General features: G+C 35.4%; 1 pseudogene; it reads left to right on the plus strand.

The window, feature by feature from the left end:
- Window positions 1-7,677: 7,677 nt before the first annotated feature.
- On the plus strand, window positions 7,678-7,796 carry LOC118601244 (annotated as a pseudogene).
- The last annotated feature ends 15,866 nt before the right edge of the window (window positions 7,797-23,662 follow it).

The following is a 23,662-nucleotide window of genomic DNA, read 5'->3' on the forward strand; positions in this document are numbered from 1 at the left end:
TCTGGTTTCTGTTTAGAGGAATTTTTGCTTTTTAAAAAAGCTCCCAACCCACTATACATCAGACCTCCCCCAAACCCCCTACCCCCATCAAAGGCATAGTTGAATCACCTAAGCTACCTTTCCATTTATTAAACCTTGCATGTAGAGGATTCTTTTTCTTTTTTTCTCCAGAAAAAATCCTCTCTCTTGGGACAGCTTTAGCAATTTAATCATATTTTCCAAGTGCATAGAACAAATAAATGGCAATCATTCTTTGGTCATAAAGATAAGCCAAGGAATGGGAGTACTTTTGTAGGTCACTTCACCTGACAGAAACTTTGGACAGATTCTTTCCTGGTTCAAGAGTTCAGCCATAAGACTTACTTTCCCTATCAGCTGGCCTGAGCTGATAAGGGCCTGAAGCAAGCAAAGGTTCTTTACGAGCTTTTATTTAATTGTCCTTATGACATAAGAGTTAGGGAGATTAGTCTGTACAGAGTTACTTCTGGTTGGTTTAATTTTCTTTTGAATAAATTACTGTCTCCCTGATTGAACAGGGAAAATGGAGTCTGTTAAACACTTTCGTCAAATTCCTAGTGCCTAGTCTTGAACCTTTATCACTAATAGCTTCCTGTGAGTACTTATTGAGGGAATACTTATAAAGTTAGCCTTAGATTGGTGATTGACTAGGGATAAACATGATTCAAAAGCAGAATAGTTAAGTAAGAGCAAGTATTCTTTGCCCATCAAATGGATTAGATGCAGATGATAGAGATGAGGGTGAGATTGAGGGTGCTGAGTTCTCTGAAATTGCACATGAGATGTCATCTGCTATTAGAATTAGCTGAGTTTGTTTTTCTTCCAGGAATTTGGCCTAAAAAAAGTTCATTCAGAAGTGTTATCCAAAAAGCAGTGTGTTGGGCTTCAACGGATTTCAGCTTCTAGGCTCTTCCTAAAGGAACTAAATGCTTAATCTCCCATATTTTGTTTTACTCACTTTCCCTTCTACTCCCACCCACTCCCTTCTGTTTAGTCTGGTGAACACCCAAAGTAGAACATTTTCTGCAGCTCCATCTTAACTTGTGTTCTAGTCCTGACACTGTCACAAACTCACTGTTGACCTTGAAGAAGTCAATTAACTTCCCTGAGCTTTATTTTTTATTGATAAATAGCTAAATGAGATGATGATTAAGATGCTTTACTAATTCTATGATTATATTATTCTTAGAATAGACCCTGGCTAGAATAGTTTGAAGTCAATACATGATCTGCAGTTTATTATTTTCTCTACTAAGAGGTAGATATTAATCAACATTTTTTGCTTTAAAAGTTGGGCTTAATTCTCTGATAACAGGAATTACACACTTCTTATTTATCAGTATGGATATCCACTGGATGCCTGATATTTAACCAAGTAAAATTCTCCCCTGTAGCTGAGAATCTAAGAATCTCTTCTGGTAGGATGAGTGAAAGTTGAAAACCATCAATTTTCATTCTCTAACAGGATTGTGGTGGTTCTAATGTAGATTTTCAGGCATCTTGGAATACAACAGATGAAGACGTACTTTTTGGTATTTTCTTCTTCTAAGGGTACAAATATCTGTGTGTCATAACATCATCATTATGGCTCTTATTATTTATTGAGAGCTTACTATATGCTAGACGCTGTTGCTAAACATCTATAATCTTATTTGATTCTCTCAAAGTGTAGTAGTTACTGTAATTATTATTTTTGTTTTTTAAATTATCATATGTAAATGCATAAAATATATATGTACAGTTTACAGAGGAATTAGAAAGCAAACACCCTATATTCCCTTCTCAGTTTAAGGAATTCAACTTTATCAGTCCTTAGATGTCCCTGTGCACCCTCTTCAGTCATGTCCTTCTTACCTCTAGAGATAACCACTATTCTAAATTTTGTGTAAATCATTACGTTGTTTTTAGTTTTGCAATCTTATATATGTATCCCTAGATAACACATGGTTTAGTTGTACTTGGTTTTGAACTTGACATAAATGGAATTTACAGTAAAAGTTCTTTTAGAAATTACTAGTTTCTCAATATTTTATCTTGAGATTTATTATTTTTGATGAGTGTAGCTATAGTTTTTTCATTGTTATTGCTGAATAATATTCCATTGGATAATTTTTCTATAATTTATTCTATCGTTGATGGATATTTAGATTGTTTTCATTTATATTTTGCTGTTATGAACAATGTGGCCTTGAATATTCTTATACATGTCTGCTGTGTATAAGTACCTTTATACATATGCACGTGTGTGTGTGTGTGTGTGTGTGTGTATATATGTATGTACTTGCTGTCTGTTTATCTATCTTAAGATGCACTAGGAAACCAAGACCAAGAATTATTAAACAACTTGTTTAAAGTCTAAGGTCAGAGTGGTGAGGCCGAAGTCTGAAACCAAAAGTTTGTTGTCAGAGTTTGCATCTTAAACCACAATACTCTGTGGAGCCCATTTTAGGAAAAAGACCTCGGAGAATTTATAATAACTTGTCCAAAGAGCAGAGATTCAACAAAGGTCAGTCTGACTAATGTTTTTCATTACTTACCATCCAAAGCACATACTATGGTTTTATTTGTGAAACATTAGCCAATCATATGAGAACAAGTTTATACTTGTCACTATTCTCTCTTCCTTACAAGTGATTAGATGTCAAAGTGCAGAAATCATAGACTTGATATTATCCATATATATTAAAATCATTATGGCATTTTTTCCCTTAAGAATATGAATAGGAATGAAACGAAAGCAGTGGAATCTCTCCCTGGCCCTTTCTTTCTGTCTCTTTCTCCATCTACATCCCCCAATTCTACCTCCATTCTCACCTGGTAAATCTCTTCAGCAATATGTAACACTTGTAAACTCATTTAATTTCAGTATTAATTAAAAATATTCAAAAGTAGATATATTAGACAAGTGAGATAAGAGCCCAATAGATGTTTATGATGTGATGCTGACAAGTTATAATTTTCTATAATCAAGATAGCATTAATAACTTAAAAGTTTTTGTATATGCAAAGAATTTGACAAAGAGTAATTGATGTGGTGAGCAAAATCAACCAAGGGAGTGTGGCAGTTGATGTTAAAATAGGAGTTTTGACATTAAAGGAATCAAAATGGAAGCCCTGCTGAATCACCACTGTCCTGGAGACACTTGGATGACTTTCTTTGCTAGAAGTTTTTCCCACTATGCGATGATAAATATTTTCAAGGAAAATGAAATAAAATTTCTCTGTTGTATGAGTCACATCTCTGTTGTTTGCAAGTGACTGAACTCATCTTGAACTAGTTTATGTAAAAAGAGAAATACGCTGTTTTTTTGGAATACCACGAAGAACTGAATGATCAAAACACGGGAAGAATGGGGATGCAGATGGACTTCCAGAACAACTGAAACAAGGGGTCAAAGACTATTAGGCATCTCTGTTTTTGCTTTTGTTTCTTTCTCTGGGTTGACTATCTTAGATTAGCTTCTTCTACATGGCAAGAAACATTTCTGTCAATACTTCCTGAGTTCTACATCCTACAACTTCTATCACTAGTGATGAATTAATTTACTTTTTCTTTGCTGAAAAGTTAAAAATTATCAGAGGAAGGTCTGATTGCCTCTGCCTGGAGAGGTTGTCCATCTCTAGACTAATTTGCTATTCCCTGGGTAGAAGAGAGGGGAGTAGGGTTTTTTACTAACATGAACATTTCCTCAGAGCCACCTGGTACAACTTGGGAGATGAGCATTCCCAAAATAACATGAATAGAGTTTACAAAAGGAGGTACAATGAACAGATAAAAGAGTAGTTCTCCACTATACTTATTCAAACAATCCCCATGATATTTTAAGTATTTTATAAGAAGAGTTTTAAAACTTTTTAAAACTATGATAGAAATATTAATCTTACAGTAAGTTCCTCTTGGATTATTTTATTTATAATTTTCCTGAAATATTTTCAAATAAACAATTAGTATGAGGAAGTGAGAGTTCTGCCTTCTCGAAGATATATTCAAGTCCACAGGCTCAGAACCAGAGGAAATGAGATCAGACCTAAAATAAATTTATCTTAGAAAACTAAAATTCTAATCCAAATTAAATGAGCAAAACTAGAAGCTCAGTACTGTACTTTTTCAAATTAGTATTTATTTTTATTGGCATTGGTGGTATGGTGAAAAATGTGATGAAATAAGAAGACCCATGTATTAGCTTTCTATTACTGTGTAACAAATCACTATGAACATAGTGGCTTAAAATAACACCTATTTATTCGCCCACGGTTCCTGTGGGTCAGAAGTCTAGGCATGGCGTAGCTTAGCTGGTTCTCTCCTTAGAGTCCGATAAGGTCAAAATCTAGGTATCAGCTCAGGCTGCAGTTCTCTTCTGGAGCTTGGGTCTCCTCCTAAGCTCACTGGTTGTTGGCAGAATTCATTTCCTTCTCCTGCCTTCCACATGGCCCCCTCCATCTTCAAGCCTTGAATCTCTCTGACTTTCGCTTCTACCATCTCTCACTCTTCTTTTTTTCTCTTCTACATCCATAGGAAAGGCTTTTAAGGGCTCACATTATTGGATTAGGTTCACATAGATAATCTTCTTTTTAAGGTCAACTACACATATAACAGAGCATAAGTATGGAAATGGTGACATCTCATCACATTCAGACATTGCAGGAATTAGGGCGTGGAAACTTAGGAGTTATTCCTAGAAATTCTGCCTACTACAACCTGGTTCTGGGTTGGACATAATGTATGTTAGCTATTTAGCTCCTGTGAGACTCAGTTTCATCTTCAGTACAAGAGTTTTTATGTTACCTTTCTTTTCTCACAAGGTCCATGTTAGTTTCAAACATAATCATGTAAGTCAAACAATTTTCAATTCAGTTTTATAAATATTGCTATATTTCATTGGGGGTATAAAGTTTTACATACTTGGAGACTTTAAAGGAATATAAAAATGTAAACTTTGGTTTTTATAATAAATGCATTGATATAGGCTAAACCATTTTGATATCTGATGCAAATAATTAACCTTCTGATATACTTCTAATTATGTAAAACCTTAAAATTACAAACCTAAACCCTGCAGGATACCCCAAAACAAACAAAAAAAAATCTATAAAGTCCTCTTAAAAGGACTGTAGAGTCAAAATAAAAATATATAGTCCTCTTAAAAGTCCAGCCCACATATATTAACTCAACTACCCATGTTGCTAAAAATGATGGAGTAGTTTCGGATCCTCTAATTGGACTTTGGACCTAATGAAGCATCAGAAAACAAATGAATAACTTTAGATTCTGATTATTCTCAACTCCATCCTCCTCATCACAATCACTTCTGTCACTACCTACCTATTCTTAGAAAGCTCCTTCATAAATCTGGTCAAACTTTTTCTTTTATAATCACCCATTAATCTTTTTCTTCATCTTGAATCAAATTATCTTAAGTGTATTAAGTGGTATAACTCTTCTCGTCCCTCAAATAGATCCCTACTGGAATTACTGTGTTAGTTCATGTTCTCTGAGAAGCAAATGCCGAGATGGGAGTAGATGTGCACGAGATTTGTTGAGAAAACCCTTGAGGGAGAAAATGGAGAGGGAGCTGGAAGAAGCTGGAGGGCTATCAGACCACTAAGCAGGGCTGATCCCAGTGGAGGAGAGAGGGAAGGAAAACAAGGAAGAAAGTCCTTAAAATTTCAATTCTGAGAAAGTTTTGGCAAGGTTAATGGGGAACCCTCAAGCTAAAGTTTCCCATCAGAGGAATCCTGTATCTTCCAGGCCCACAGTAGGTCTGCTGTCCTCAGTCATGGCTGGGAGCAGCCACAGAAAGCATGGCTTCAGAACAAATGTGATGACGGATTTCAGAGGGCCACAGCTGGGATCACTGGTCTAGTATGCTTCCCACAGTTGCCACCATAATTACTATCTCAGCAATCTGTTTTTTGGTACATTCATGGAATAATGGCTTTCTCTTTCATACCTTCAAATGCTATGTCATTGAAATGGCTGATTATTCAAATTCATGTGGTATCTCTGACTGAAGATTTTCCATTCATCGCATTTTATTTTATTTTAAAATACTTTTACTAATTAACTCAAATCATCCTTACCATCCTGGGTGCTTTTTCTGTCTTCTCATAAGTATTATTATTAGAATATATACATGATAGCTTGGATCTTGAACCCAATCTTCAATGAACAACCAATAGTGATTATAGACTCCTAACTACAGATATATATCAGACAAAGGAAACTTCATTGCTTTGAATGAAGATTTGGATCCCAGATGCTTTTGTAATTTCTTTAAAGGATGAAATGGACAACTGATCTGAGTGACAAGGACTACTTTTCCTTGGTGACTTGAAGTAGGACAGGAAAGAGATTTATACCATCTTATCTAAGACTCCTCAGCTTGGTTCCTTTGAAGTTGGGGTAAGACGTCCCTTAGAGTGACCATATATTGTGCAAATGCAGAAGAAGCACTATTAATATTGCTAGGAGGACAGTCATAACAAGGATGGTCCTGAGAAAACTGAGTCATATGGTCACTTTACGGTCCCTTTCCTTGGGAGTGAGGAGACTTTGTACCTCTTACCTCACCAAACACATGGAAAGAAAGGGAGCAGAGAAATCATTTAGAAGAGATGTCTAAAAAGACAGTGATGCAGAAAGATAGAACTTTTAGCATTTTTTTCCTTCTCAAAACTTAACACCCCTTGGGACTCCCAGTTTACTTAAGTGTCTTCCAGAGTTTTTCCTCCCTGGGATGAAGATGGAGGCAAGTGGCCGAGGCAGCAAGAGGAGGGTAGGGGCTGTGTTCTCTTCAAAGATCCTCCAGAATCATTTCTAGATGATAATCAGCTTGGATCATATGTACTTGGGGATTCTTGGTGGTTTTCCAGGGTAAACAGGACATATTTTCTTTGAGGACAATTTTTTTTTTCAATAATTTGAGAGGAAATTTCTTTTATATTAAATCAAGCCAAGATATATAATGGATAAGAATATAAAATTCACCCGGATTTTAAAAATAAATTATGAGACTTCAAACACATATTATCCTTGTGGGCCACTTTATACTTTTTTTAGATCCCCCTGTATTATGATTCACTCTTTTAAGCTATTAGTTAAATCTTGTTGGAAAAGTTTTAAAAGAACTATCCAAGAAATTAGACTGTGTCCTTAACATTCTCTTAGCTCTTTTGCCTCTTTCCAAAACTGGATCGAATGACACTTCCTACCTACTGTTTTGACAGTGATCTGAGGGTATCATTGTAACTGATAATTCAGACTATATTACCCAATGTGTAATAAAGCATCCAGAAATCCCCATGATACAGATGAGCTTTAAGTAGGTGTGGAGATGAAACAAGATTTATTTCGTCAACATTATTTATTGAGAACTTTCTATGTGTTGGGGGCTGTTCTGGAAACTGTGATATAGCAGTGAACAAGACAGATAAAGACTTTCATGGAACATAACAGATCCAACAGAGAATGAATATCGAAAAAAACTAATAAATAAGAAAACATTAAAACATTCCAATAGTGGTTTAACTTCTGGGATGAAAATAAAGCAAGAGCAGCCTACTTGGTGTGGGTGATGGTGATGGCTTTCCTGAAGAACTGACATTTGTCCTTAGACCTAAATAGAGTGAAGGAGGCAGTGAGATAAAAATGAGGGAAGAGCCTATGGCCATGCTACCCTGAATGTGCCTGATCTTGTCTGATCTCAGAAGCTAAGCAGGGTTGGGCCTGGTTAGTACTTGGATAGGAGACCATGTAGGAATACCAGGTGGTGTAGGTGTTAAAAAAAAAGAAAAGAAAAAAAAATGAGGGAAGAATCTTTCAGGAAGTGGTGATGATAAGTGCAAAGAACCTGAGACAAATTGGCTCTTTGGAAGAACAGAAAAAAGCCATGTGTGAACCACAGTGGATGAGGAGTTAACTGGCTAGAGGAAAGATGGGACCTAGATTATACAGTGCTCTCTAGGTCACAGAAAGGAGTTTGGCTAATCTCTCAACTATTGTGTGAAATTAATGAAGAATCTTAAGTTGGGGAATGTCATCACTGTCCAGATTTTTCCAAATAGTAAAACCATCTCTTCCTGAACAACTTGGCTAAAAGGGATATTATGGCTATGGATATGCAGAACATGAAAGAAGGGCCTCAATTGAAATTGATCTCACTTAAACACTAGAGGAGGACAAAATGGTAGTTGGAAGTGTTAAAAGGAGGTAAGAGGATAACAACTTCTAATAATCAGTGAAAGGTTAAATTTTATTAAGAAGAAATATGGTATGTGTGTTATATATTCAAGAAGGATTTCCCACTTAAAACAATTGAAAAAGTCTTAGATGTTTACAATACGCCTTTTAAGACACATAGTAAAGTCACATAATATCTAGAGCTTTATTTCTAAAGAGCTCAGATTTCATTTTATAAAATATGAAATTTTGTTTATTTGTAATTTAACCATCGAGTCAAGAATACAAGAAAGTTTAAAGAATATGAATAACTTTTAAAGTGACCAGTGTTTCTTTGATATGATAACCCCTCCACCCTAGGGCATTTAAATGAGGTGGGGAAAATCTCAACCTGGAATAGAAAACACTGCCATCATGTTTCCAAGGTAAGAGAAGTAAAATAAGAAAAACAAAAATGAAAATCACCAACACATTTAGAAGCTCATGAAAAGCAAGGAAGAGTTTGCATATTTCAAACTAATTTGCCTCAGCATGTGAATCACTGAACAGGAAAAAACACTGAACTGACTCAGCTTGAGTGAGCTCTTTCTGTCCCTGCTGAGGTCCTCACTTTGTGTGGCCCTGCTGCTCTCCTCAGACTTTGCTTCCCTCCTCCTTTCTCACTGTAGAAAAACAGGAAGGGATGTTTATTAATAAGACTGACTGGGGTCATGCCTAAAACGATATCAGATTTTTACCTCTCTTGGCCTTAGGAATGGTTCTAGGATCAAGGACCAGCTCCTAGTTAGAGTGAGGCAAGACTTCTGAAAAACAAACACAGCTAGCATTAGACATAGGCTCTAAGAGCAACCTAGAGCATGTCTGCCTGTACAAGGTCAGATCAGTTCCTCCTCACCCTCTGGTGAGGTTCTATTCCTCATAACAGTGAGACAACTGGAGCCACAGCAGGAAAAGGAGCTTATTTAAGACTACAAAGTGTGTAGCACTTGGATCGGACCATCTGACACCTAGGGCTGTGCTATCTTCCGTTCATTATGTCCTTGTGGCAGACATTTGTAACACAGGGGGGCATCACCCAGGGCGGGGTTTCCTAGCCCCCTTGTCACTAGTTGTTCTCCCCTTTTGCCTTTCAGTGTGCCTTGTGGTCACCTTCAATTATCTTTTGTAATGGGGTCATTTTTTCCCTTTTTTTTTTCTGACATAGGTTGAGTCACATTAAACTTGAAAGTGGAGAGAGAGAGAGAAAGACTCATATTATGGCATGTTGCTCACCCCACTCCTTCTCCACAAGGAGAAAGTACTGAAAGAAGGTTATTGCTATCTTTTAGGGGCATAGTGAGCTAAATGGGTGTTACCCAGTCTGAAAAATCTTAGCGACGTTGATAAGCCACTTGAGACAACAAGTCACCTGCTGTTCTGTTCTCATTTTTTATTAGTCCTTGTCTTTGGCAAGAGGAACTTTCTGGAAAGATAGGAAATTTGTGGAGTAACAAGGAAGGGAAAGTTTGTAAATTCCAGGCTCTGAAACAAACCGGTGATAAGCTGTCTCATAGGCTGACAATTTCCCCCTTACCCTTCCTTTCTAACAACTATACATATCATTGTCAGAGATTTAGAGGAAAAATAATAGTAAGAAAAAAATGTACTTCTTTAGGTATATTCACCACAAATTAGCTCCTACCAAAAATTCCAAAATACCAAAAATTCTCAGTGTAATTCTAACTCAAGTGTGGTCTGTGATCTAAGAAGTAAGTCAAGTGACTCTACTGAGGAACCCATCTGATCATTGTGGTTTTGGCTTTCTTAGCGTATACAAATTTTTGTATTCATTTTCATCACACCAAATGTTTAATGATGGATTGTTTGAATAGATTGGGAAATCTGTGAAAACTATTAAACAGCTCCTGTTTTGGAGCACACACCTGCATAGCTGATCATTTTCCAGAGGCAATCAGAAACTTGTCTTGAGAAAGTGTGGGCATTGGAGTCAGGCTGCTGAGGTATGAATCCTCATACTTTGTTTTATTCTACCATTGTTTTACTCTATGACAATGGGAAAATTATATAACATTTCTGTCCCTCAGTTTCCTCACTGCATATGGGTATAATAAGTGTGCTTCCCTCATAGGATGATGTGAGACTCAAGTGCACTAAAATACAGTGTATCCTGCCTGGCATCTAGTAACTTTATTAAAATGACAATAAAGATAATGTAGATGTACTTTAACATGCAATTGTGATTTTGTTTATTTAACCCAAGTATTTTAATTTAATGAGTTTGCCAAACACAGTGACATCTCCAGGATTTCAAGACCATGGCTTTGTTGCATCCTCATTTTTACACTTCCTTTGAACAGGCAAGCAAGTCCCCACTGACTGACTCAGACTTCTCAGCAATGTACATTATGCTTACTTCACCCTCATGTGCTCTCAAGTCTATCACCCATCAAATCAGTGGAATAAAGCTTATGTTGGTGGGAAATAAATGAAGAGGAACAAAGACAAAAAAAAGTGTCCTGTATTTCTTTACTGACGATATATGTTGTATGAAAGAATGATCATTTTTCGGACATTTGTTCTATATAAACATGAAAGAAATATTGCTCAGTAATTGTCTCAATCACTTACCAAGTGTACTTGTGAGGTATACTTGTCTCAAGGTGCCTTCAAAATACAGTGACATTTTTGCATTAAAACTTTCATTATGAGTGTCAGACTGGGTTAGTCATGATTGAAAGCTATCGCCATCTATAGGCTATTGTCCATAATAAAATAAATTCCCTTATCTCATCATGTTCTTGGTACCATTTATCAAGTAGAACTCTTCAGGGCTTGAAATTTAACAGAGAAGTTTTAAGTGACAACTGACATTTAATCCTAATAGATTGCGAATCTCCATGAAACAGCACGGAACTTTATCATAACCTCAAGTTTGGGGCTCGGTCAGACTTTTCGTCCTGATTTAAAGTTAGTAGTTGTATGAATCTCTAGTATTGAACCTCTATGAGGAAATTACCTCAGAAATTTGGGCAATAAAACCTTTCACCTAGATTGTTGTGAGGACTCAATGTAATTGACATTATAATGATCTATATTGTAGATGCTCATTCTATAAGAATGCCTTTGTTTTACTCTTTTTCTATCTCCTTCCCTAGCTCTTAGTGCCACTTGGGAATTCACCTTTTACAGGTGTAAATTATTTTAGAGATAGCAAGTCAGTCACTGGAGGAGGCATAAGCTGTTTGAGGACTTTGAAGCTTTCTGCTAAATGGAGGCCAGGGGCCAGAGTTAGTATTTATACTTTGCAGTACATTAGTCAGCTGTTCTTGCAAATCAGGTTAGCTGAGGGCATGGGAGATAGAAATGAGTGTTTCCAAATGAACTACTGCATATGGAAGTGCTTTGTAAAATGTCAAGGGCTCTAGGATTGTATGGTATTACTCTCATTATTGACAGCACTTACCCTTTCCTTCTCATTTTACAGGTTAGGAAACTGAGACCAAGAAAGATGAAAAGGCAATTTTCCCAAATGCATCATCATCATCATCACCATCCTCATTCTCATTTTCATCATCATCACAGCAGCAAACATAGTGCTTCCTAGTGCCAACTACTGATTTAGGCATTTTACATGTATTAGTGGTAACTCACATAATCTTCATAACAACCTTATGAAGCGGTTACTATCATCCCTATCTTACAGATGAAGGAACGGAAGCACAGAGAGGTCACATGGCTGTTAAGATGGTGGGATTTGAACTTCATCAGTCTGACTCCAGACTAATCATTTTGACAACTATGCTATACATATACACATTTAAAAAAAATAAAGCTGAGCTTAGATGACAAGTACAATTCTCTTTTACGTTGATTCCTTTCTCTTTTTTTTTCACTTCATGACACATTTCGATTTATTTGTTAGCTTCTGAGAACGTTTTAAAGATCGAAACAATGCACATAAAATGTATTGGTTATATAAAAAGAGGAAATAGCTGCTAAAGTCAACCAAATTAATTTAAATATACCTTTGAGATACTCCCCTATGAGGGTGATGATGGCAGAGATGAAGAGTGGGTAGGTGGTTTGTTCCAAAAGAAATACAAGACATACCTTTTACAGCCTAGCTGAAGAAAAAAATGAGAGCAGAGTAAAGTCCAGTAGAAGCTGGGCAAGAGAGATGAGTTTGTACTGAGGAGGTAAGGATTTCAGGTAAGATATGGACTGAAAGAGGTTTCCAGGGGTGGAAGAGAGGCTAGACAGAGAGTTGGCAGGTGCTATTGTTAGGATGACCAATGACTCAGAAAAAAATGTTCGATGAAAAATGGAATATACAAAACAAAAGTAAAAATCCCGTTTCTTAGCTTGAAGAAGAAAAGAGTCAGAGGTATACAAAGGCTTACTTTTAATATTTTAGGGCTGTCATGTGCAAAGGGATTAGGTTTATCTGTGTTGTTCTAGGGAACAGAAGTAGGCAAATAGATGCAAGTAGATTAAAAACCAAAGCAGAGCAGAACATTCCAATATCAACTACTACAATGACAGTATAACAGCAATAATAACAAAAAGAACTACTTTAAAAATCATGTAGTTCTTGGTAACTATATATAGATGTGTAAACAGAGATGACTATTGTTAATGTTGTCAAGGGAAATAAAGCAAATTGAAGACCAATAAACAATGTTTTATGTTTCCATTTTCTTAAAATTGCGTATGTATCATATGCATACAAAAATACACTAAACTCATAAACGCTTGCCTTGTATAATAATTTTTCTGGTCTTTTAATGAATATATATAATTTAGAACAAACTACAATATGTTTTTTTTTTTATTTTGGAAAGGAAGTTTGATTACATTTTCTAAGGTCACAACTAAAAGCTAAAATTTGAATCCATTCTTGTTTGATTTAAAGTCTAGAATTTTTTTTTTCCCCAGGAAACCACAATCCTAAAATTTAGGGAATTGAGATGGGAATGGGTAGATAAAACATGGAGAGAGTAAGTATAGAATACTAAGTTGTAGGAGGATAGGAGCTTCTAAAATAGTAAATAACTGATTTGGGAAGTATGACCACAAAGTGACAAAGAGGACAGTTAAGTCAGTTGGAACTGAATTGTGACAAAGCAATGCTGTTGGAGACAGAGAGGCCAGGGTGTGGTCATCCTGGCAAGTAGCAGATGTAAAATTAAGATAAGAATTGTTGCCTTTCTTTCTCTTTAATTTTAAAGCTCTTTATAACAAATAAAAATGTCCCCAAACTAATATTATGCTTATTTCTATCTTTCAGGTGATTTTTATTTTTTAGAAACTTCTTATTCTTTAACAATATTTATTCTTTTGAAAAGAAATTTCCTCTTCTATTTTTCTATGTAAACTAGAGGTAATTTTTGTTATGTTGGAATAGAAGTGGTCCTGGCTGCTTGGGTACAGAGTGTAGTACAGCCATGTTAGGGCCAGTGTGGGCTTAGCTGAGTTAAAACCTGACACTATTATTTACACAAGTGTGGTCTGCCGCCAAGATAGAGTGAAGTGTTTTACGACCACAGGCTTTTTGAGTAGTAGCTATAAAATAATCAATCTTTTAAAGCAAACATACCACAACGTTTGCATCCAAATATAAATTGTCTTTCAGAATTATGACCTTGGGAAAATTTTCACACATATTGGAAAAAATCATATTTAAACTCTTCATTGGAAACATCCTTCATACCCAGTTTATCACACACACAGACATAGACATACATTATTTTAAGGTACACTTTCTTACTGAGCTAAAAATAGTCTATAACATTATGTTTCTCATTTACAAAATTATAATTTGACATCTGTATACACTACTAAGTGATCACCACCAAAAGTCTAGTTACCATCTGTCACGAAGTTATACTTTATTTTTAACCCAAACTATTTTATCTTGCTTGAAAATCAATTTTACTTCCCAGAAGACTGGCTGTGAATGCCTCTGACTAGGAGAAAAATAAAACCCATCATTAAAAGACAGAGTGTTACCACCGAAGAGGTTAAAAAAAAAATGAACTCTGACCATACCCAAAGTAGAACTACAAAGATATTTAAAATATTGGCAGTATCCTTAGCACAAGAGAATAACCTTCCAAGATGTTATTTTGAAGGATATTCTTAAATGTCTTGTTTAATGGCTAAAACATTTATAAGATGGAAAATAACCAAATCCACTTTATTGCCTAACTTGTTTAGTCTATTTTTCATGTTACTACTTAATTTCTAATTTATGGTCATACCCTACCATCACTTCTCATGATCAATAGCTCATAAGCAACCACACCTAGAGGTAAGAAAGAGCTCTGGTAAATACTGTGTTTGTGAAGGAATGCAAAAGCAGTTACATTTATGTACCATTGAAGGAGGTCTATAATTAAAAAACCTTTGGGAGGATAATTTGAGAATATCAAAAATCAAAATTCACTTACTGTTTTATTCGGCAATCACAATTTGAGTTTTTTGTTCTGAAGATATGTTCACAAATATACACAAACATATATGCAAATTATATTTATTGAAGTATTGTTTGTAATAAGAAAGAACTAACAGGAACATTTATTGATAAATTATTTTCTATATGAAGAATAAAATAAAATACAACAATAGAAAGAATAAAATGGCTTATACATGCAGATCTGCAAAATATATTGTTAAATAAAAAAGCCAACTAAAAACTGGTTATGTTTCTCAATTTAGAAAAAATTATGTGTATGTGTGTGCATATTTATGGTACCTATCTGGAAGTGGACATAAGGGAATGTGATGGTAGTTACATTTAGAGGATAAAATAAGAAATCAAGTAGAGGTGAGAAAAATAGCTTTTAATTGTATACTCTCTTGCATGTTTAAATGTTTTATTGTGAGCATGTATTCTTTTCAAAACAGTACAACAATTTTAGAAGATAAAATATACAATGGAGGAATTTATTGACTAAGGTGCGGTTGAAGACATAAGTTGATCTTTTTTCAAAAATGGTGAACTAAAATTTGATTCTTGCTCTTTGGGTGTAGGTGGATGGAGATCAAAGGAGTGAGTACTGGGATTAGTGAAAACGGTGATCAAATCAGAATGTGTCATAGCTTTTTATTAAGCTTAGAAGAAAGACATTCTGGACCGAATCTGTCTTTTACATCATCTGACCCCTTTTACTTAGAAAACAAGAAACCTTTATATTTGGACACTTGACCAATAATGAGGCTTTGGGGGGTAAATGTTTTCTTCAAAAGTAAAGTAAGTATGCCTGGTACATTGTCACATCGTAATTCTTAAGGATGACTCACTTTCATTAAACTGCCTCCTTTTCTCACAGCTGCTAGAATAGTGAGACACTGAGTTTATGAGAGCTCTAATGAGGGAAGAAGGAACATATTTTAGAGCAAAGAATGATTTCAATGGGTACTTTTGTATTTTTGGAGGGGAACTTTGAGGGCATTTAGTGTTCTGCATAGGTCCACTGAAGATCATGGGGTAAGAGAAAGGGAGGGTAAGGAAGAGAGTGAGGAAGGGAAGTGGAAGGACCCCAAAGATCACCTTTGACCCTATCATGATTCTAACAGCAGTGGGTTCTGTGGTGAAGGACTATGGATACATCCTATGAGATATTGAACCATGAAAACTCTCTAGGGCACTTCAAACTTAGTCGAAGTGGCTTTCAACAGCAGAAGCCTTTGTCTATTTCTCTAGTACTGAAATGGAGACAACCGTCTTAATTTAAGGGAAACTGAATGGTGAAATAAGACCATGGGTTTTAGTGTTAGGGAGAACTGGATTCAGAACAGGGTTAAGACATTACAACTGATTAGCCTTGGGTGAATTATTTAATCCTTCCATGCCTCAGTTTCCTCATTTGGAAAATGCTGATCATATTACCTCATCAGATATTTGTAAGGATTAGATATAATATTTAAAAATTTTCTGGTTCTTATGAATTTTATTGACTCATTTTGCAATAGAGGAACAATATTTGTTTATGGAGTTAGTACTTGTTTCATAATGGAATTATTTATTTTTTAATTTACTATTATTGTTACTCTTTATGGAGTACTTAATATGTTTAAAACCTCACTCTATGTGTTTTATATACAGTATTTCTAACTATGACAACCGTTTGGGATAGTTAGGTCTAGCCCATTTTATAGATGAGAAAACTGAAGTTCAGAGAAGGTAAGTAAAGAGTAAGCAGGAAGATCCAGATATGACCTTCTTTTCCAAGTAACTGGAAATGTAAGGCAATGGACCAGGTTCCAGAATGACAGGGAGGGGCAATTAGCTTGAAACCAGAGCATAAAACCAGGGAAGCCCCACAGATTCCAGGGGTGAACTGTGTTTGAGGGCTAGGAAGAATGACTGGTCTGCTCATTGTGAGACAGGAGCTGAGGGTAGGCAGGTACATGGCTACTTGACTGAGTCAAGAGATACCATGGAAGGGAGGAAGAGGATCCTGAGAGATTTCTAGAAGCTCTGAGAGTTATAGCAGCTTCATCTATGGGGAGACAAACTGGGAGCTCTTTAGCATGTGAAGTAAGGCTGGTTCTTTCACTGTTTTTTTTTTTTATTATTGACTTTATTGGGGGTAACATTGGTTAATACAATTATATAGTATTATATACAGTATTCTTTCTTATTATTTTTCATTACTATTTACCTATGTTTGGTGTTGAACATTTCTTGTTGCTTAGTAAGGGTAACTTGAAATCCTAAGGTTTCATTTGTCAATATAATTCCTAGAGAATTTTGATAAGATTTCCAAACAGTGTTCCACAAGTTTTTCATCATGCTCCCTGCCCTTATTACTTTACAATCTGATTTGAAATTACTGTCCATCTTGAAGTTTCAAGAGAGAAATTGCCCTCAGGATACACGGAAAAGAGCAATCTTTAGCTGGCTACTGACTTCCCTGTCTATTTTCTAGCTCAGAGACACAAAGATATCCAATTTTCATATGTATAGTATTTGGAGTTGAGTTGACTTTAAAAGCAGATGATTTTTCTCTTTCATCTCTAATAAAAAATGGTGCTTAGAAAAATTTGTGTTTACTAGTAGCAAATTCCACTAGTGGGTGTGGTGAAAAGTTGAGCTTTTGTGGACTGTGCAGCTTCTGCTATTGTCTACAGCATTTCCTCTCTTGTCTCAGAGGTTTGTGCTTTCTCAGGCAAGGCCAGTTTCAGGTCCAGATACATGTCTGGATTTTCTTACTCCACGGATGAAGAGGTGGAAGTGGTGGGTGCTAGTGGTGGTTGTGGAGCTTTCTGGCTCCACAAGGATTCCATTGTGAGGAAAGTCTGTCTTTAAAAAAAGAAGTAAACTGAGGTAACCAGTCTCATCAGTTAAATGACTTCCTTGTTGAGAAGAGGCAAAGAAAAGATACATAGCTTTTGGGGAAAGGAACTGTAAGGTACAAGAAAGAAGAAAAATAAAGACTTAAATATTATGGAAGATTTATAAGACATGAAGTACAAAAGCAGATCATTTGCTCTTTTAATGTGGCATGGAGACAGATAATCTTTTCTTACTAAATCCATAAAGCCCTAGTGTCTGTTCTGCTCTGGGAGCACCAATGATTATACTGAATCCCTAAATAAAGATAGCCAATCTATGTAAATGTTCTAAATCCCATCCTGTGGCGAGAGGCCTAAAAAATTATAATAGTCAGAATCAATACTGGTAAGAGATGGTGCCCTCAAATAGGATTAAGGCCTGTTCTGGCCACCTTTCTTTATGGGCATGTTTCTCTTTAAATGTTGTGTGGTATCACATCAGTTCACCTGATTTTTCTTAAAAAACAAACAAACAAACAAAAAACTGTAGACCATTTTTGAGAAAAACTCAACCTGAACAATGGGAAAAAATATTTATCTGCACATTTAATATATATATATAGCAGAGCTGGCACACACCACAGAGAGGTTTAGATACAGCATATCGTCTATTCCAGTCCATTAGGGTTATAACGAATGTGGTTTGGGGAATACTAGGGCTGGGGTATTCTGTTCATATTTGGGCTTTGAGTCACCTGCTGATTTGTTTCAGTGTAAGACTTCTGGGTCACATCCTACAATGTTCACGTTTTATGGGTCACTTTCTTGGATCAAAGCTGAATTTTCTACTTAAGAGAATTTCAGTCTCCTTTGGAAATTATTCGAAATGCAGCATCTCAAATACTGACTCTTTAAACTGTATTTACATGTATTATGAAGACTACATCTTTTTTTAGTTTTGAATTGTCCTGATATGTGATATGTTGGTGGTGTGATTCCCCTGTGATTCAAGGGTGACTTGTAAATTGTCTTGACTAGTGCCCTTCACAAGTTGCCTGTGACTGGGGCCGTGGTGGGAAAGGGTTTAGAGACATCCATGGCTTTTGTTGGAAGAAAACAATTTCTTACTGAGAGTCACCCAATCTTAAATCCCTTCAGTCTTTTGTGGGTCTTGTGTTGCCTCCACAACTGCTCAGCCATACTGAATACTGTCCTCTTGCTTTTTCTTTTAAACCTATACAAATGTGTAATTTCAATCTCTCTCTCTCTCTCTCTCTCTCTCTCTCTCTCACACACACACACACACACACACACACACGATGATGAGTGAATCATAAACATGAAAAGTAAAGTTTTGAATTTTGGTGAGAAGCTGGTATGAGATTTCTAAAAGTAAAAATTCATGAAGAAAATAGATTCTTAAGCACATGCTAAATACCAGAAATATTTTTCCAGCATTTTCTCATTTAATTTTTGAATGACTCTTAAAGATAGATATGCCTTATCTTAGAAATGAGGCGATTGAGGTTCTGAAATGTGAAGTAACTTGTCAAGGTCACTGTAAGATGCAAGGCCTGCTGTCTCTGACACCTGAGATTCCACATTTGAATTATTCTCTGTGTTGGACTTGAGCTAATTTGCAGCTGCTTATTGAGTTTAATTCATAATCCTGTTTTCGTCATAGTAAAAACAGTAATAATCATACAACATGACTATTTGCTGTGGCCTCTGGCCAAGGTCATTTGATTCAGAGTCATTTTCATATAGTGCTTTTACTCTGTCAAAATCTACTAAGGAAAGTTTTTTATATCTGAGGAAAACCAAATTGATCTCTCTCTATTTAATATCATGACATATCAAACTATTACTTTCATATATGCTAGTTGGTCTCTAAGCCTATCATCCTCTATGTTTTAGAAAGAGGCAACAGTTTCTTAATGAGAGTGGGAATGAGAATTCATGTCTCTAACAGAGATTTCATTGTCCTTACTAATATACCACAAAATCTATTGTCTAATCTGTCTAAAGACATGGGTTTTTCTTCTATTAATAGGCATTCTATTAATAATGTTCAGTGACTGAATATGATGAGCTCTTACTATTGTTTTTGAGAAGGTTTTCAAAGTTACAGCTAAAGTCTTTGGAGTTTCTTAAACATGTTGTGTGATTAATGACTGAAACTATGACAGGAAGGAAGGAAATAAACACTCATTGAGAATCTGCTATTTGCCAGACATATCAGTAGGCACTTCACATATAATAACTTTGTAAAGCTGATATTAACTCCACTTTACTGGAGATAAAAGGTCATAAAAATTAATAATTTCCCTCAAACGGTACAGACAGAAGGGTTTAAATCTAGTATGTCTGATGCTAAAGCCTTCATACTTTTCATTGCCTTGGCACCATCTAGTTTGAAAATCAAATATATAGCATTTCATGTCAGGAAATGCTCATATTCTCAACAAGAAAACTGGGCACCCTCACACTGAAGTTTGGAGAGGGGAACACTGGAGCTCTTCTAAGCCTAGGACTGCTGTCTATAGTAACCCAAAATCAGAGGATACCATTCAGATCACTGTGTCTCCTTCTCTGAGATTGTCTCTCTGATCTCATATAAAATTTTAAAGATTTTTAAAATGAAAAATGTCAAGCATATACGAAATTAGAGAAAATAATATAATGAAAAACTGGATATTTAGACATAATTTCAATAATTTTTGCCCTAATCTTATGCTCTGTATAATGTTGACATAAATTATGAAGTGTCTTTTTTTTTTGTGGTGAGTAAATAATGATTTTATGTGTTTACCTTTTAAGCCCTAGTTCTTACCCCAGTACAGGGTGGATAGTTTTCCTTTCAATACAAAGTTTTAATGGGTTAATAGCAGTGGCATTTTAAAAAGTACAATGTGGGAGATAATAATAAATCAGCTATCAAAATAAGGTATGGTAAGGACATAAATATTTCACCTTGAGTAAAGCAATGTCAGAAGAGTGTGAAGACTATGAAGATTAAGAGGATGAAAACAAAAGACCATTTGGAGCCATTCTGTTTCCATGACCACATCTGTATTGGTTCCACTCAAGTTTGGGAAGGATAGTGAAAGGGCACAGCCATCAGGAAAGACCACTGGGCTACCTGAGAGACACAACCGTCCTTTGCTCCATGGAATGTCTTCCTTAGGCATCATAGCTCATTTGCACTGAGATAGATGGAGACTCAAGGAAAGAAATTTGTTATGCTGTCATTTTTCAATTATCCACATAAATACTTGGGAACAGAGGTATGGATTACAAAGGATGAAAGGTAATAAAAAACATTTATATTTGATTTTAGAATGTATTTGTACTTATATTTGTCTAGGAGATGTGTCTATTCCTTAATGCCAGGGTTTCCAAAAGTCTTGGTCATGATAGGCTATAACACACATTTAAAATATCGACAGAGTCATAGTTAAGCAGATGAAATTCTGAGAGTTAAGCTGGAATTTTCCAAAATAATTCAGTTAACAGAACTGAAAGCATTTGTTTAATCTCAGATATAATTACTGAAGGTATTAGACCCTAGCCCTTCTATCCTTATTTATTTATTTTGTTATAAGGAGTTCTAGCTCAATAAACAGCTCCTCTCCAGCTCTAGTTTTCACATGACAGAAAGTCTATTTTCCCCTTATCCTGTCTGCTGGCTCCTCCCACTCTGGTATTAGGAAGGCTGTTTTTTTTTTTTTTTTTTTTCTTGTTATGGTCCTCACAATAAATTGTAGGAAGTGAAAATAAGATTTTCTTTAAGATCATAACATAGTACACTGCACAGGTGTCTCTATTTATGCATCCCAAACAGGAAGTGAAAAAAAAAACAACTTGTCTTCACTTGCCCGTAAATTCAGAATCTGGTCCCAAACAAATTAATCCTTTACTTCACTTGTGTAGACCTGGCATGCTCTTATCTGAGAACTCAATCTATTAAAAAAGTAAAGCACAGAACTTACAGATACAGTGATTTTCCCATCCTGAATCATCTAGTACTGTTTGTATTTCAGTGCTTCTGTTTCTGTGCCACATAAGTGCATGTGATTTGCCAGATCATTTGTTCTACATTTAGTTCAGACAATGCAGTCACCATACTTACAGTTTGATACATAATAATACAAAATACTTTGCCTTTGCCCTGAAAAGATTTATCCCTATGTTGGTGAAATAATAAATACAATGAGAATAATAATAACCAGTATTTACTGTACATTTACTCTCTATCAGCACTATGTTGAGTGCTTTACTTGCATTACCTCATTTTGCCTCACAATATTCTTATTAGGTAAATTCTGTTATAATCCTTGTTTTATAGATGGGGGCACTGAGGCTTAATGGGGTTAGTTAACCTGTCTCACAATATAGTAAGGATGGAGCTGGGATTTGAGCATAGTAGAATGACTCTAGAATCCAAGCTTTTACATACACACACACACACACACCCCAACCAATGAACGTAGATCCAAGGCAAAATGTCCTTGAGTATGTGAGAGTGAAGCTATAGTGCTAAGGTAGGGATAGACATAAACAAAACCAGTTGGGAGTGGTCAGGATGGGCTCCCTAGCCATTTTCACTTTGACAGAGGGAAAGGAGATGGGAAAATAGTGTTAGAGAAGAGAGGAGAGGTGATTAGGGGGGTCAGGTAAATAAGGGAGTGGAGGGGACTTAAGGTCCGAAAAAGAAGGTAGGGAGAAGTGATGACAATGGAAATATCTCTAGGCTGAGTCGCTTTAAGAGAAATGGTAGTCCATTACTTTACTTTTTAGTAGCAACATGCTATCTTACAGACTAATGGGAATCTACATTATACATTGTTTTTAGAAGCTTCCATCTAATGGGAATCTACATTATACATTGGTTTTCGAAGCTTCCATCTCCCTGATGGGTTAGAACTGGGTTCTAACTTCCTTTCCTGATATTATGATCTGAGAAGTTTTCTTTCTATTGTACTTTTCTTCTGAACACTTAAGACTCACTGAAGGAACTAAAACTCACCTATGAATTTGATTTTGGTGACTAATATTAATTGTCATATCTTACTAATGATAAATTCTTTTTTCAAAATCTTATTTGAAAGCACATTAGGTAAGTATATAAAGAGAGTAACCTTTAAAGTATAAAGATGTCCTCTGTTATTCTATGATATTTTATAATTTAACATGTACTTAACATATTTGATAAAAAGATTTATCTGCTATGGTTTTATTGGAGTAGATAACTTATCTTTATTTTTAAAGTACATTTTACCTTGGTGCCAGGGTACTTGATACCAAGATAAAATGTAATACTTAATGTCTAAGTAGTAAAGAATAATCTTTGCATATAGAAAATGTGGTGTATAATTGCATTTAGGGTTGAATTATATTTTGAAATATATTCCACATTAAAAAAAATTACTTTACCAAACTCTTTATTAATACCTGTTTACCTTTAAAATCTTGGTCTGTTCCACTAAGGACAAATTATTGTGTTTTTAATTGTTAAGCCTTCTGGTCATCTGAATTCTTTTCATGTTTTACTGTGGTCATATAAAACATTTTACTTCAAAGGAAAAATGTTATGAATTTACTGCATTTTTAGAATTTAAAAATCTGTTTCTTATTTTGTTGATTAAGACAGAGGAGTATTGATTGTGAATAAAGAACATGTTATGTTAAAAAGAAAATTAAGGATCCTGATGTTTATCTGCCAGATAGCATAAAAACTAAGAACAGCACAGAATTTTGTCAGCATTAATAACCTCTTGACAATGTGTAGGTCATATAAAGGACAAATGAATGTTTTAGGGAGACTGAGAATGCCAATTTTACCAGACTGTCCAATCACTGTAGATAAATATTTGTGTTCCTGGGGATTATTTGATTTTTATCAAAGCAAATTGAATTGGAAACATGGCATGTATTAAGTCATCAGTACTTATTGTCTAACTCTTTTTCCCATAGAAGTTTCTATCCACTAAAAGAGCACTAAGTCTTCAGTTAGACATACCATGTAATGATCCTTATCATATCCAGACAAAATAAAAGCCTTTTAAGAAGCTACTTCACAAGACAACTGCATAGCTTTCCTCAGAGGAACTTGTTAAACAAATAATGATTATTAAAGCTATTGGGCCAATCGCTTACGCCAATTTAACAAGAACAATCCTAAGA

This window comes from Rousettus aegyptiacus, unplaced genomic scaffold (assembly GCF_014176215.1).
Source record: "Rousettus aegyptiacus isolate mRouAeg1 unplaced genomic scaffold, mRouAeg1.p scaffold_m13_p_3, whole genome shotgun sequence".
NCBI lineage: Eukaryota > Metazoa > Chordata > Mammalia > Chiroptera > Pteropodidae > Rousettus > Rousettus aegyptiacus.